At 37.9% G+C, this 13,981-nt stretch overlaps 1 long non-coding RNA gene across 1 annotated transcript in view; it reads right to left on the bottom strand.

Moving 5' to 3' along the window:
• The window catches only part of LOC134733687 (uncharacterized), a 37,944-nt gene extending 25,619 nt beyond the window's left edge, over positions 1-12,325 (bottom strand). The window contains exons 1-2 of the long non-coding RNA XR_010117320.1: positions 12,245-12,325; positions 11,962-12,050 (exon numbers count right to left, since the gene is read on the bottom strand). This is a non-coding gene — a long non-coding RNA (uncharacterized lncRNA). The remainder of the gene's footprint in view (positions 1-11,961; positions 12,051-12,244) is intronic.
• Positions 12,326-13,981: the final 1,656 nt, after the last annotated feature.

The following is a 13,981-nucleotide window of genomic DNA, read 5'->3' as shown; positions in this document are numbered from 1 at the left end:
TAATGATAGCAGCAGCAGACAGACAAATTCCTAGGCAGACAGAAGCTGGTCCTGGCTGAAACCTGACCTTCAAACCAAAGACAATTTAAAGCCTGAAAACCGAGCTGCCAGTCCACAGTCAGAGTGAGAACTTCCTCAATTCTTTTACCCAATCAAATGGTGCTTTTTCCAGGTCCTCCCATGGACCAATCAGCATGCACTCCCCCATTCTGAGCCCATAAATACCCAGCACTCAGCCACACATGGGCTACATGCTTTTAGGCCTTCTCTCACACAGAGGGGTACTCACTTTGGGTCTCCTCTCATTGTTGAGAGCTTTTCTGTCACTCGATACAATTCTTCCCTGACTTGCTCACTCTCAGGCATCCATGTAACCTCATTCTTCTTGGTTGTGGGACAAGAACCCAGAACCCACTGAATGGTGGGTGCAAAAGGAGCTGTAACACCGTAACCCTCCTGCCCTCTTCCAGCACCAGGTGGTTATCACATGTGACAGGAAGCAGCGGTTATGGGGCTGGGCCAGGCGAGGAGCCATGGGCCAGAGTGAGGCTGTGAGACTGAATGAGCTGTGACACGCCCCCATTTCCTGAAGCATGTGGTCCGTCGGAACAAACGAGCTGTAACATGAACAAGCTGTAACACACTGGAATTCTTCTTGGGACTCAGACCTCGAGATTCCCTGAGCAAAATCTGGGGCTCCGTGGTTGCTGGCATTTCCAAAATTTTGTGTGCCACTGCATCCCCCTCATCCAGACATCAGCGCCCAAGGTGGAAGCTGGTCACATGACTGGACAGGCTGTGAGCCTAGCACAGAGCTGCAGTTGGTGCATGGGTGTGAGATCTGGCAGGTAGTGCAAGCTGAGTGCAGTCAGCTGGACCAAATAGGAGGAGCAAGCCCAGAGGGCCCAAGCAAAGTCCAGTCAGAGGTGCCGCAGCCACAGAGGTTTCTGGCTGGCAAAGCTGCACTGAAAGCATGGTCATAGTGAGTCTTGGCAATTATTAAAAAATGCCATCTTTTTAATTCATAGTCTGTTACTTTAAAAGATTACCACCAAAAATTATTTAATCTCATTTCATTAAAAATACATTTTTTTTTTGCTGGTATAAATAATACATACATAAAGTTGACCCTTGAACAACACAGGGATTAAGGGACCAACACCCCTACACAGTTGAAAAATCTACATATGACTTTGGACTCACCCAAAACTTTACTATTAATAGTCTACTGTTGGCCAGGCACAGTAGCTCACCACTGTAATCCTAGCACTTTGGGAGGCTGCGTCGGGTGGATCACTTGAGGTCAGGAGTTCTGAATCAGCCTGGCCAACATGGTGAAACCACGTCTCTACTAAAAATACAAAATATATTAGCTGGGCTTGGTGGCAGGCACCTGTAATCCCAGCTACTTGGGAGACTGAGGCAGGAGAATCACTTGAACCCAGGAGGCAGAGGTTGCAGTGAGCTGAGATCCCGCCACTGCACTCCAGCCTAGGCAAAAGAGGGAGACTCCCTCTCAAAAAAAAAAAAGGAAAAAGAAAAAAATGGCCTACTGTTTGCTGGAAGCCTTACTGATAACATAAACAGCTGATTCACACATATTTTGTATATGTATTATATACTATACTTTTACAATAAAGCAACCTAGAAGAAATGTTAAGAAAATCATAAAGAAGAAAAAATATATTCTTCATTAAATGGAAGTTGATCATCAAAGTAGTCTTACTCCTTGTCTTCATGTCGAGTAGGCTGAGGAAGAACAAGAGGAGTTGATTTTGCTCTATTGGGGGTGACAGGTGGAAGAGTTGAAGGAGGTGGAAGGGGAGGCAGGAGAGGCAGGGATGATCTGTGAAACTTTACAGAAATACATGGTAATTTCTGTCTGACTTTTTAATTGTTTTAGTATCTCTGAAAATGTTTCTACATTGAGACAAATTTTTCTTCCATCATTTGCTTTAGTTTCAAAAAAGGGCCTATGCCCTAAAAGAAGTCAAAAGCAGTCCTGAATAATCGGAATTCCTCTGCAGATTGTCTAATGTCAATTTGTTTCCTGGCACTGCTTCTTCTGTGTTTTCTTTCTCATTGTCTGGCACTGATTAGAAGCACTCATCTACATCATGTCATCTTCTGTTAATTTCCCTGCTGTGGTGTCTAATAGCTTTTTAATTTCTCCAAGGTCCAACTCTTAAAACCCCTCATCCTTCCCCACCCCATCTTTTTTATTTTTTTTTTTTTGCCATATTCACCAAGTCTTTCATTATTTCCTGTATCAGCACTTTCATAAATCCTCTGAAGACACACATAACTTCTGGACAGTTTACTCCAGCATGAACTTATTGTTTCAGGCTTGATAGCTTTTCTATAACAATGATGGCATCTTCAAAAGTGTAATCCTTCCAGAGTTTCTCGACGTTCTTTCTATCAGGTTCTCTACCAAAGCACTGGCAATATTTTCCATAGAGTACAATGTGTAATGAGTCTTAAATGTCCTTATGACCCTGTGACCTAGAGGCTGAATTAGAGACATTGTGTTTCAGGGTAAGTAGACCACTTTGACACCTTCAGTGTTAACTCATGGAGTTCTGGGTACCCAGTGAGCATTGTCCAATATCAAAAAAACTTTAAAAGGGAGTGCCTTATTGGCAAGGTGCTTTCTGACTTCAGGAACAAAGCATCATTGGAGCCAATCCAGATAAAGGGTTCTTGTTGTCCAGACCTTGTTGTACAAACAAAAGGCTGGAAGTTGGTGTGTATCTTTTTCCTTTTAAGTTCATGGGTTGGAAGCTGTTTAGATAAGGGCAGTACTGATGATAAATCCAACTGCATTTGACAAAACAGCTGAGTCAGCCTGTCCCTACTTGCCTTAAATCCTGGCTCTTGCTTCTCTTCTTTTCTTTCTTTTTGTTTTTTGTTTTTATTTTTTTTTTCTTTTTGAGATGGAGTCTTGCTCTGTCACCCAGGCTGGAGTGCAGTGGCACAATCTCAGCTCACTGAAAGCTCCACCTCCCGGGTTCATGCCATTCTCCTGCTTCAGCCTCCCGAGTAGCTGGGACTACAGGCGCCTGCCACCATGCCCAGCTATTTTTTTTTTTTCTATTTTTAGTAGAGACGGGGTTTCACCGTGTTAGCCAGGATGGTCTCCATCTCCTGACCTTGTAATCCACCCACCTCGGCCTCCCAAAGTGCTGGGATTACAGGTGTGAGCCACCGCACCCGGCTGCTTCTCTTCTTTTCTAATAAATGTCCTTTGTTTCTTTTCTTTCCCCCAGAACAGGGTACTTTTGTCTATATTAAAAACCAGTTCAGAAAGATAACCTTTCTCCTCATCAACTTTCTTAATGGCATCTGGGAACTCATCTACCACCCCTTGGTTGGCAGAACCTGCTTCTACTGCTATGTTGACTTTTGTTTAATCAAACCGCTTTCTACAATTATCAAACCATCCTTTGCTGGCATTACATTCTTCAGCTTTAGATTCTTTACCTTCTTTTTGCTTTAAGTTGTCATATAATGACTTCACTTTTTCTCAAATAATATTACAGGTATGCCTTTCTTATAGCAACCGAACACCCACATAAAAGCTTCATTTTCAGTACTAGATAAAAAAACTATTTTACAAAAAATGCAAGGTTTTCCCACCTGCTGGCATAGCTGCTGCAACAGCTTTAGAAATATCCTATTCTTTTACGATTGTCCTTAGGCAGGATTCATTTATCTTCAAATGATGAGCAACAGCAGCTGTGGTCTTCAATCTTTGGTACATATCAAGCAATTCAACTTTTTCTTGTAATGTCATGACTTTTCTCCATGGTTTTATTCAAAGTTTATGGTATTGCACTAAACGCAATGTAAAATACATGAGAACTGCTAGAGATCATTTTTTACTGTGATAATTTACTGGAGAGTGAACTGCTCAAGCAGAGATGATTTAGTGTCACATGGTGTTTTGGGTAAATACCCGCAACACTTGAGCTCACTATAATAGCAACCAGAGGAGGCTATGAAATTATTACAGTAGTACAGTATGTACTGAAGTTAATTTTATGTGACTATGATTTAATACTGCATTTTTACATTTGCTTATATTTCTCCTGCCTGTGTTTAGTGGCATGTATAGTCTGTGTTTATGTGCTTAAGTTTTGATACATTTTAACTCTTAATAATAGATTTTTGTATATTTTATGGTAAATGATAAAATAGACTAGTTTTTACATATGTTTTATTCATCAATGGCATACTTAAATTTTCTTAATTTTTTGATATTTCTAGGCTATGTAGTTCTTCTGCAAGTTGTTTCAAACTGTTACAAATCTCCAGAAATTTTTCCAATATATTTAGTGAAAAAAGTCTGCACATAAGTAGACCCACATAGTTCAAGCCTTTGTTTTTCAAAAGTAAACTGTACTATTAAAAATGACACAAATAGCAGCACAATATACATCTCCAATATCTCCATAACTTTACATAGAAAAATATTGATATCTATTACACTCTATTTAATGTTGACATGGAATACCATTATATGGATGCATCATAGTGATTATATATCCAGTTATTTATTGATGGCCATTTAAGTGGTTTTCATTGTTTTTTATAATCAAACAAAGCTTGCAAAGTCTTTCACTCTTGTTTTAATTATGTACATACATTTGAAGGACAAATTTTCCAACTGAAATTTAGCATCAAGCAGTATTTCTATGTTAAATTTTGATTGGTGCTAACTTATCCTCTACAAATACGCACTAATCTACATTCACATCTACAATGTTTGTGAATTTGTTACTGAGTTTCCTCATAAAGACTGGGCAATACATAAAGTTAAATTGTTTCACTAGCAGGAGAGAAGAAAATAGTAAGTTATTTCTTTCTTTTATAATGAGAGGAAAAATGATGATGAATAAGACACTCTCTTTGATCCGCTGAAATTTCAGTCTATTGAAAGAGGCAGAAAATTAAAAAGAAGTTACACTGAAGCAAGTTGAATAAGTCTGAGAATAGAAGAAGTCCAGGGTGCTATGAAAATTCAAAGAAAAGATATATAACTAAAGCATGGTGATATAAGAAAGACTTACTATAAGAACTGATGACTAAGCTGAGACCCAAATGATTATATGATTTAACAAGATAAAGTTTGGACACTTTTTTTTTTTTTCCCCAGCCAGAGGACAAAGATCCTGCAAAATCCTATTGGTAAGAGAAAGCATGTTTTAACATGGCCAGACCTGGATACTGCTCCAACAAATTTTTATTGAGTGTCAACTCTCTACTAGGCACTGTGTTGGAACTAGGGATATTACAGTGAGTAAGACAAGCATGGTATTTCTCTTCACAAAATTTAAGAGAAAGGTAAATAAACAATAATAATCATGCATCTTAACTTCATAGTTTATTTTCTGAACTGCAATGACCATGCTTTTTACTCTACTTTAGCCACTCAAACTCCTGACCATACACTTAGATTCCCAAGTTGTTCTCTGCCAGAAATTTTAACTGTTATTCTCCAGTTCATTGACATTCATTTATTTTTCTCATTCCTTCATCGTCTCTCGTATTCTCTTAAATCTATGGAGACATTCAGCCTATAGATTGCCTTATTCCCTCCCAGCTGTGCTTGGTCTTGGCCTCTCCTACTTCTCTATCCATCTTAGACTGCATGGTTTATCATTTCAGTCACTCAATAACCATGCGTGTTCATCCTTAAGCCTAATTATCTAGAAAAGACCTGATTCCTAACTCATCCAAAACTATACCATCCCTATGCAGGATCTTGAGTGCTGCAAGAAGAGTTCTCAAAACCCTAAAGATTTTTGTTACATCAAATTCATGTCCTTCAACCTTAGCTGGAGTTATGGTACAATGCATCAAATATAGTGTAGTGATACCATATTTAAAAATATATTGATGTTCTTTCTTTCTGAGAATTTCTTTGTGATGACAGTCTTCCTAATGGGCAGACACCTACAAGTGATGATAAGTAGGTTGTAAAGAGAAAAAAAGAAAGAATCAATATTTAGCCTTTTAACCTAAAATTAGGCTCTTGAAGCTCATTTCAAAAATAAATAGATAGTTCTGAAAATGAAGACAAATTTTGTATAATAAAAGCAGGGCTTTTAAGTAAGAGGACAACCGCCAAAGCCATTTTGCAAATGGAAAACCATAATTCAGTAAGAGCCTGTCATGTTACCAAAATGTATTAGCAGAATAAGAAGAAAACCTATAAAGTATTGGGTTATGCAAACACAAGCAAGCACAGTATGAGGATAGCTGTGCCTTGCTGAGGGGCTATGGCAGGAGCCTATAGGCTCTCTGGCAAAGGCACCATATGAGCTGTCAGCTGCATCTCACCTCTGTAGTGTCTCACAGGTATGAGTGTTCAAGGCTTTCTCAACTCATCTAAATGCCATATAAATTGACCCTCTACTCAAACCCCAGCAACTTCCAACACTTCTAATGCCTTAAGCATCAAGAATCAGTCAGAGGAATTTTACATGACCAGAGAAGACAGTACTGGTGTGGAAGGAAATGTCCTCAGCACTTTTCCTTGTTTGGATTAAAAGGAAACAGCTCCAGATTTTCTCTGGGATTCAGGAAAATAGGAAAATCTAGGCCCTCATTACTCTATCGCAAGGCCTGGCACATCATAAGCCCTGAAGAAATATCTGTTGAATAAATGCATGTGTAAATGAACATAGGAAAGCATGATGAAGGTCTAATTCCAGAAAGTGATACTGGGGAGCAGACAGATGATCAGGAAATAAATGGGATGAGGAGAGGTAGAGGATTATAGCTGGAGAGCATGATGTTGAAGGAGGAAGGCTTTTACATAGGGTGTACAAGAAGCTGCTCTAAAAATCACCAGGTTTGGGCCGGGTGCGGTGGCTCACGCCTGTAATCCCAGCACTTTGGGAGGCTGAGGCAGACGGATCACGAGGTCAGGAGATCACGACCATCTTGGCTGACACGGTGAAACCCTGTCTCTACTGAAAAATAGAAAAAATTAGCCGGGCGTGGTGGCGGGTGCCTGTAGTCCCAGCTACTCGGGAGGCTGAGGCAGGAGAATGGCGTGAAGCAAGGAGGTGGAGCTTGCAGTGACGATTGTGCCACTGCACTCCAGCCTGGGCGACAGAGCAAGACTCTGTCTCAAAAAAAAAAAAAAAAAAAAAAATCACCAGCTTCCAGGTGCTATGCTTAATGGAACAGTTATTGGCACAGAATGAATATACATAACAAATGCCTTGAGGAATATCAATGGATGCATCTACTAGACCAACAGTAAAGGGTAGAGAGAGGATAATGATGAAAGGAAAGAGTATGAATAGACTTTCAATAAACTTTCATTCAAAACTTACATTGGACACCTAATACATTCTAGGCATTGAGTTAGGCTCTGGGTGATGGCGACAAGCAAAACAGGTGTGTTTCCTGTCTTTTTGTGACTTACCATCTTTTGAGGAAAATTGATATTAAATAAATTCAGTTTATGTTTATGCACAATATAAATTTTGAAAACTTCTGTGAAGTAAAGGAACAAATTTCATTTGAAAGAATTTTAAGGAGTTTGGGGAAAACTTCTCAAGGAAAGAGACCAATGAGCTCAGGCTGAATGAAGGGAAGGGAGTTAGCCAGGCACAGAGAGCACAGCTGTAATCTTTTAATTATCTGGACCAAGGTTAAAAAGATAAAGTGTTGGCAATTAGAACACAATCTGAGGAACTTGTATCAGCCAAACTATATATACATATGTGTATATGTGTGCATGAGTGTGTATATGTGTGTGTACATACACACACATATATACATATACAAACACACACATATATAATATATGCATTCATGCACACATACACACATATGCATGCATACATGCATATAAATGTGTATGTGCACATATATCCTCATATACACATATGGACATGAATTTATTAAGGAGATTTTGACTTACACAATTGTGGTAGTTGGTGTAACAGTCTGTGAGAAGCTGTTGTCTTCTGTGTAAAACAGGTCTTTTGGAAGAGAAGATAGATGTGAAATAAGTAACAGCAAAGACAAACTGCAACTCACAAAAGTGAGATAGAACCCAAGATTTTAGAATGTACACTTTGTTCCTCTAAGCTTCTCAAAGCCTCCACCTTAGATGATATCGGTGACCTACCGAAAGAGTTGGCCCACTTCCTCACAGAGATAAACACACACCTTGCCTAGGATTCAGAGAAACTAATGGATGATCAGGTGAGAGCTGGAGAATCTGCGGGCATGGCTGTTGTCCTGCATCAACAGGGTAAGCCAGGAGGCCTGGGAGAATGTGCTTTCAGTTGCAACACAGTTTCATGTCCTGTCCAACCTTCCAAATGTACAATGAATATGGCTGCTGCTTCACATTCCTTTTCCAAATCCCACACATACCCACAATACACAGGTTAAGTAATTCTGAAAAATATAGTTCAGCTTAGTTTAAGTTGCACAATGCAATTCCATCACAGTAGCAATTCTTAATATATATATTTTTTAAATCCTTTCTTGAGGTGTTTAAGGGTAGAAGAGAAAATTGAATGGCTTTTAGTGTTAGAAACTAACAGTAAGAAGATGAGACTTGGCCACATGCCTCAGTGTTGTGATGAGGGCAGGCTCAGGTATAAGGCAAACAGAGTGAAAACCTTACAGCCTAAGGAATAGACTGGAATGGACAGCCCTGTGATCCAGGTCTCTTATTGGGATAGAGTATTCAGCCAATATAGTTGTGACCAGGTTGTCCTCTACAGGAAATGTGGGAAGAAGGGAAATAAAGACAACTATAATCACATCAGCTTAATAGAGTATTCATCTGGGGAATGCTACAAAGAAATAAAGTTTATGCAACCAGATAATGTTTCCCATAACCAAGCCAAAAAAGTGCATTCCTTCTGGAAGCTATCTCCAAACTAACCCCACTTGGCTTCTTTTAGTTTCGGTCATTTAAACTTCTTCCCGTCCACTTTCCTGAATACTGAACACTTACATAAACGTCTCTTTACAGCTTCCATCTGGCAGATGTTTCTGTCACTCAAGTTTCTGATTTTATTGGTCTACCTTGTCTCCTTCATGGGGCCATAAGTTCCTCAAGAGCAGCACTGGGCTCTTGCTCTTCATATGTGGGTCATTTAGTAAATGCTGTTGACTGATATGGGGACAGATTAAAGGACTGTCCTGTTTTGAGGAACTGTGGGTCCAACCTGAGCAATCTGAAAAGCTCTTGCTTACAAACAGCCGAAACAATGTAAGAAAGGGTAGATCTTTTAATAAAAGGTAGACCATTTAAATAAAAGGTATTTCAGGAGTTGTTGCCCTGGAAAAGTCTACCACTTCCAAGTGATAAATCCTTTATATCCAAACTGGGTTTTGTCTGTTTATTTTTATTTATCCTTATTATCATGTTCTGTACCTTAAAAGTTGCCCATCCCTGCACCCCAAAGTTTCTGAAAACTTGGCGAGAAGAAAACTCTGCCCTATATACTCTGCTTAAGGTATAGCTGAGTCTAGCTTCTGGATTATTACTGGATTTTAAAATCACTATCATTTCTTTGTAATGTCTCTCCTCCTTCTTCTCCATCAGAAGTCATTTAATCTTTCTCATAGAATATTACATATGTGTATGTGTATTGAACTTATTGTCCTCTATTCTGCATTTGAGATACGTGCACATATTTTTTCTACATGGTGAACAGGGCCACCATGGCTGGGTTCCTGCTTCTTGAATAAAGGGATATAATAAAGCACCCATAATCCCAGGTTATATATACTTTATCACAGTATATAGAGCCATGGCTTGCACTAAGTGCACTGCTGATGAGTCTTTCTTCTTTCTCTTTTCTTTTTTGCTCTCTTTTTCTTTTTTCTGACTGAATAATAAGAATGAGGATAACAAAGTAAACTGGATCCTAGGAAAACAAATGTCCTCCAACAGACCTGATAATAAATGATATAGCCCCCAATACCTGGGGAGCTTGGGATAGGTGAGAGATGTGGGCTATTACTGGCCCCAGTTATACTTCTTCATTGTTTAATAGGTCTCTTACCTTGGACGTGTTAAATTAGCTCTCTTATTTTATTTTTGATTTAAAATAGAGATATTATGACCATTCTCATACTGGTGTTATAACAGGTACATAAATTATCATATGAAATACCTAGAACTTCACAAAGCACTTAGGGGCTCAAACTTCATCCATGGTACTTCCACATGTGATATCTCTTTATCTTTTCTATTCCCGGACAAGTGCTAATTATTTCTAAGGGCCCAGATCAAATCTCATTGTCTCCTGAAAATCATCCTCATATACACTCATGATTTCTCCTTTCTTTGTATTTCTAATCTGCTTGTAGTGTTTCCCAATGTATTTTAACTTTTTGAAGAAAATCTCTTTTTAATTTCAAAGGGTTATTTTTTTTCCCATATGATAGTTGTTCTAAGAATCCATTAATTGAGGTTATGCTTACGGGCAAAGAATCCTACCATTGTTGGTTCATATCATCATTAGTTATAACCTCATTGTCCATAAAGGACAAAGCTCTTTGTATATGTATCCAATTGTGTATTCAGTCTACAGGCATGCCTAGAGCAATGAGGATGTATTGACTCTGTGAAAAGCTGAGCAGGCATCACCTGGTTCCATCTCCCCCGCTTCTATCTTCCTACCTCTCCTCACTCTTCTGCCCACCTGAACTCATTCATGCTAATATTGTTGGAGCCACAGTTCGCTAGTAACTGGACTATATTTTTCTACCGTTTTATACATACACACTGTATCTACACATACACTCCATTTGTTCTAACAATATTTAAATAACATCTGATACAGATTTTATGGTAGTAGTGAATTTATATCATTTACATCTTCATCTACTCACTATCAACTACATGCTGTAGTGCTGTTCTATAAATATTTAATGAATGAATGAATCTCTAATATGCATTTTCCTAAATACAGAAAATATACAATTTTATTAGTGATTCTTATTGACATCAAGAAGGTTGTGTTCTAGTTTAGATGAGATGAGTTGGGAGCTTGCGGAGATATGCTCATTCATATCCTTCAAAAAGCAAATGCCAAGATGGGATTAATTGTGTAAGGATTTTATTAGGGAAAATGTCTATGAGGTGAACTGGGGAAGGAGCCTTAAAAGGCTGGGAGAACCATCAGACTGGGGTGTAGTTTTAACCTTAATGAAGTATCAAGAAAAGGAATGATGGGTGGAAGCATATTGCCAGGTGTATAAGGAAGGTTCAACAAGGCTATCAGGTGCTCCCCAAGCCAGTCAGAGGAAAAAGGAGTCCCTGGTCTCCTGTCCCTGCCACATGCAGCCACTGGCTGTTGGCAGCCTGAAGGAAGCATGATCTCAGAGGAAATGGTACAGTAGGTTTCTGAGTGCAGCCTCTGAGTCCCACCTGCAACGTGTAGTCTCACGTATATCACACCTGTTTCATAGAAGAACACACACTCAATAAAATAAATATAATTCATGTACCATCAGGTGGTTTACAAACATTTTTTGTACCTACCACTGTGTATAGAATGCAAGTAATGATTTTTTTTTGTTTGTGTGTGTAATCCTCTTTCCAAACACACATTTTCATTTCACTTTGACTCAACATAACTTACCTTACACATATGATAGATTTTTGTTGTTGTTGTTGAACCCTCTTTCCAAACACACTTTTTAATTTTACTTTTGAGTCAATATAACTAATCTCAACCATAATTTATGAGTGACAGACTAATCTGTTGATACTTTTAGCAACCAACTTTCCTCTGAGTCTCAGTTTCTCCATGTGCAAAGTTAAGGATAAGTCTGGCTGATTTTTAAAATCCTCTCTCACTTTTAATGAAGTAAGGAGACTAACATTCCCTAAGTGCCTAGTATTTATCAGGCTTTGTACCATGAAGTTTCACAGGCATTATTCCTTTTAATTCTTACAAAACTCACTCTAGTAGATGTTGCCAGTGTTGTCATCTTCATCTGGACACACAGGAATTCAAACAAGCTTGCCTAAGGCCATATAGTTAGTGGTGGATCTGTTATTCCAAGCAAATCTGAATGAGTTCTCATGTTTTCTGAGTTAAAAAGAGACCAAAATAATAATAAGAAGAAGAATCAAGCTCCAGATTTCTCCCATTAATCAAGAAGCAGTTCTCAAATTCTACATCACATGAGAACATCCAGGGTGCTTGTGAAAAACCATATATTAATGAAACTATGGCACTCTCACATTTGTTGACTGGACCTTCAAATCTGTGTTTGAAGAAGTGCCGAAGGTGATGCTGACATAGGTGGTTGGATGGATGCTGCCTTAGAAAATACTGGCACAGAATGCATTGTTGCTAAGTAACGAGAAAACAGAAGAAAGTCAGTGCTTCAGGCTGACCAAGAACACAACTGATAAAGAGTAGGAAGACACTGCAAGGCTGCACTACCTACTTTACCCCTCTCTACATGCATGCATTTCCAACTGCCCCCGCCCCCCAAAATTGCTTCTAGATATCTATCCTAGGGAAATAGAAACTGATTTATGCTAAAAAATTTACATAGAAATTTTTTATCGTAATCGTGATTTTTATCTGGTCACAGTGCTAGATAGTATGGTAATTCAATTTATCACGATATTTCATATATAGAAGAAATACTGGAAGAAAATTTAACTTACTAAGGATGGATACTCATAAGTGGTGGTAATATGGGACTTTTATTTTCTTATTTGCAATTTCCTGTGATTTCCAAATTCCCAATAATGTACACGTTACCTTTGTATTTTTTAAAAAAGTTATTTAAGACATTTCTAAACTTAAATTTGAAAATTTCTCTAAGTATTTGAAATATGCAGTCTTAAACATCTATTATACCTGATTGAAAGTTTAACTGTCACACATATATTCAGACAAAAGAATTATTCCAATCTATGGAGACAATAAAACAGTGACATTGAGTTGTACAATGTTTCTGAAAATAAATTTATTTTTCTTCCACAATATGTTCTGATTTAATGAATATTTAACTATGTATAATGAATACAACTAATTACAGTAGTTTTCCTATAAGGTTATTAAAATACTAACCGGAGTGTCTCGGGAGTGTTCTCAATACCCATTTCTACATCAAATACCTTTTTTTCTATCATTGTTTTCCAAAGAGCCTGGCCTGTTTTTGAGATGTGGTAAAGAATTTTCTCAGTGGAGAAAAAAATGGCAGATTTCATTATTTTGATGTTTCCTTTTTAATTTGCATTCTTAAAGAAGTGTTACTTCATTCCAATTCATGAGTTTACTCGTTTGCATTAAGTTCGATGTGTCTAGAATTTCATGACTGTGCATTTAAACTATTCAGTCACATCTACCTCTTCTGGGAAATTTTGACACTTTCTGTAGTGTGCTTGTAAATTTTTTGTGTTTTTCCCTTTCAAATTCAATAGTAGATCATCAAGCCTTTGAGTATGGTAGCTCTGGCAGTTGTCAAAGCAAAAAGCCATATATGTTTCCAAATATAACTGATGTTCTTCCAGGGTAGTGAAAGCTTCTATTTAATGAAGAGTTAATTAATCAAATTATTTTTCTGTATTCTGGAGGAGTAAATTACTACAATTAAATTATTCATGTAGATTAGGTTTAAACAGCAACAGCTATCATATTCAGAACTATATTAAGAAAACTACTTGAAAATCTTAAATCCTAGCAATATAATTGAGAAGCATCTTCCCAGGAGAAAACACATGAACACTAAATGAGATTAGAGTATTTCTAAATAATGGAGTTTCTGGAAATTATTTCTCCCACTTGAATATTTTTAAAATGAATAGCAATGCACTGAAATTGAGAGACTTTTAGAAGTTTCTGATCTGATACATGCATGAGTATCTTCCTTCATTATTTAATATTTATTAAGTATGTACACTAAGTCAGCCCTCTATCAATTATACATATAATATACCCATATTGGAATACCTAAGAGTTAG

This window comes from Symphalangus syndactylus, chromosome 12, assembly GCF_028878055.3.
Source record: "Symphalangus syndactylus isolate Jambi chromosome 12, NHGRI_mSymSyn1-v2.1_pri, whole genome shotgun sequence".
NCBI classification, from domain to species: Eukaryota; Metazoa; Chordata; class Mammalia; order Primates; family Hylobatidae; genus Symphalangus; species Symphalangus syndactylus.
The sequence above is the reverse complement of the archived record's forward strand: the minus strand, read 5'-3'. Positions and strand labels throughout refer to the sequence as shown.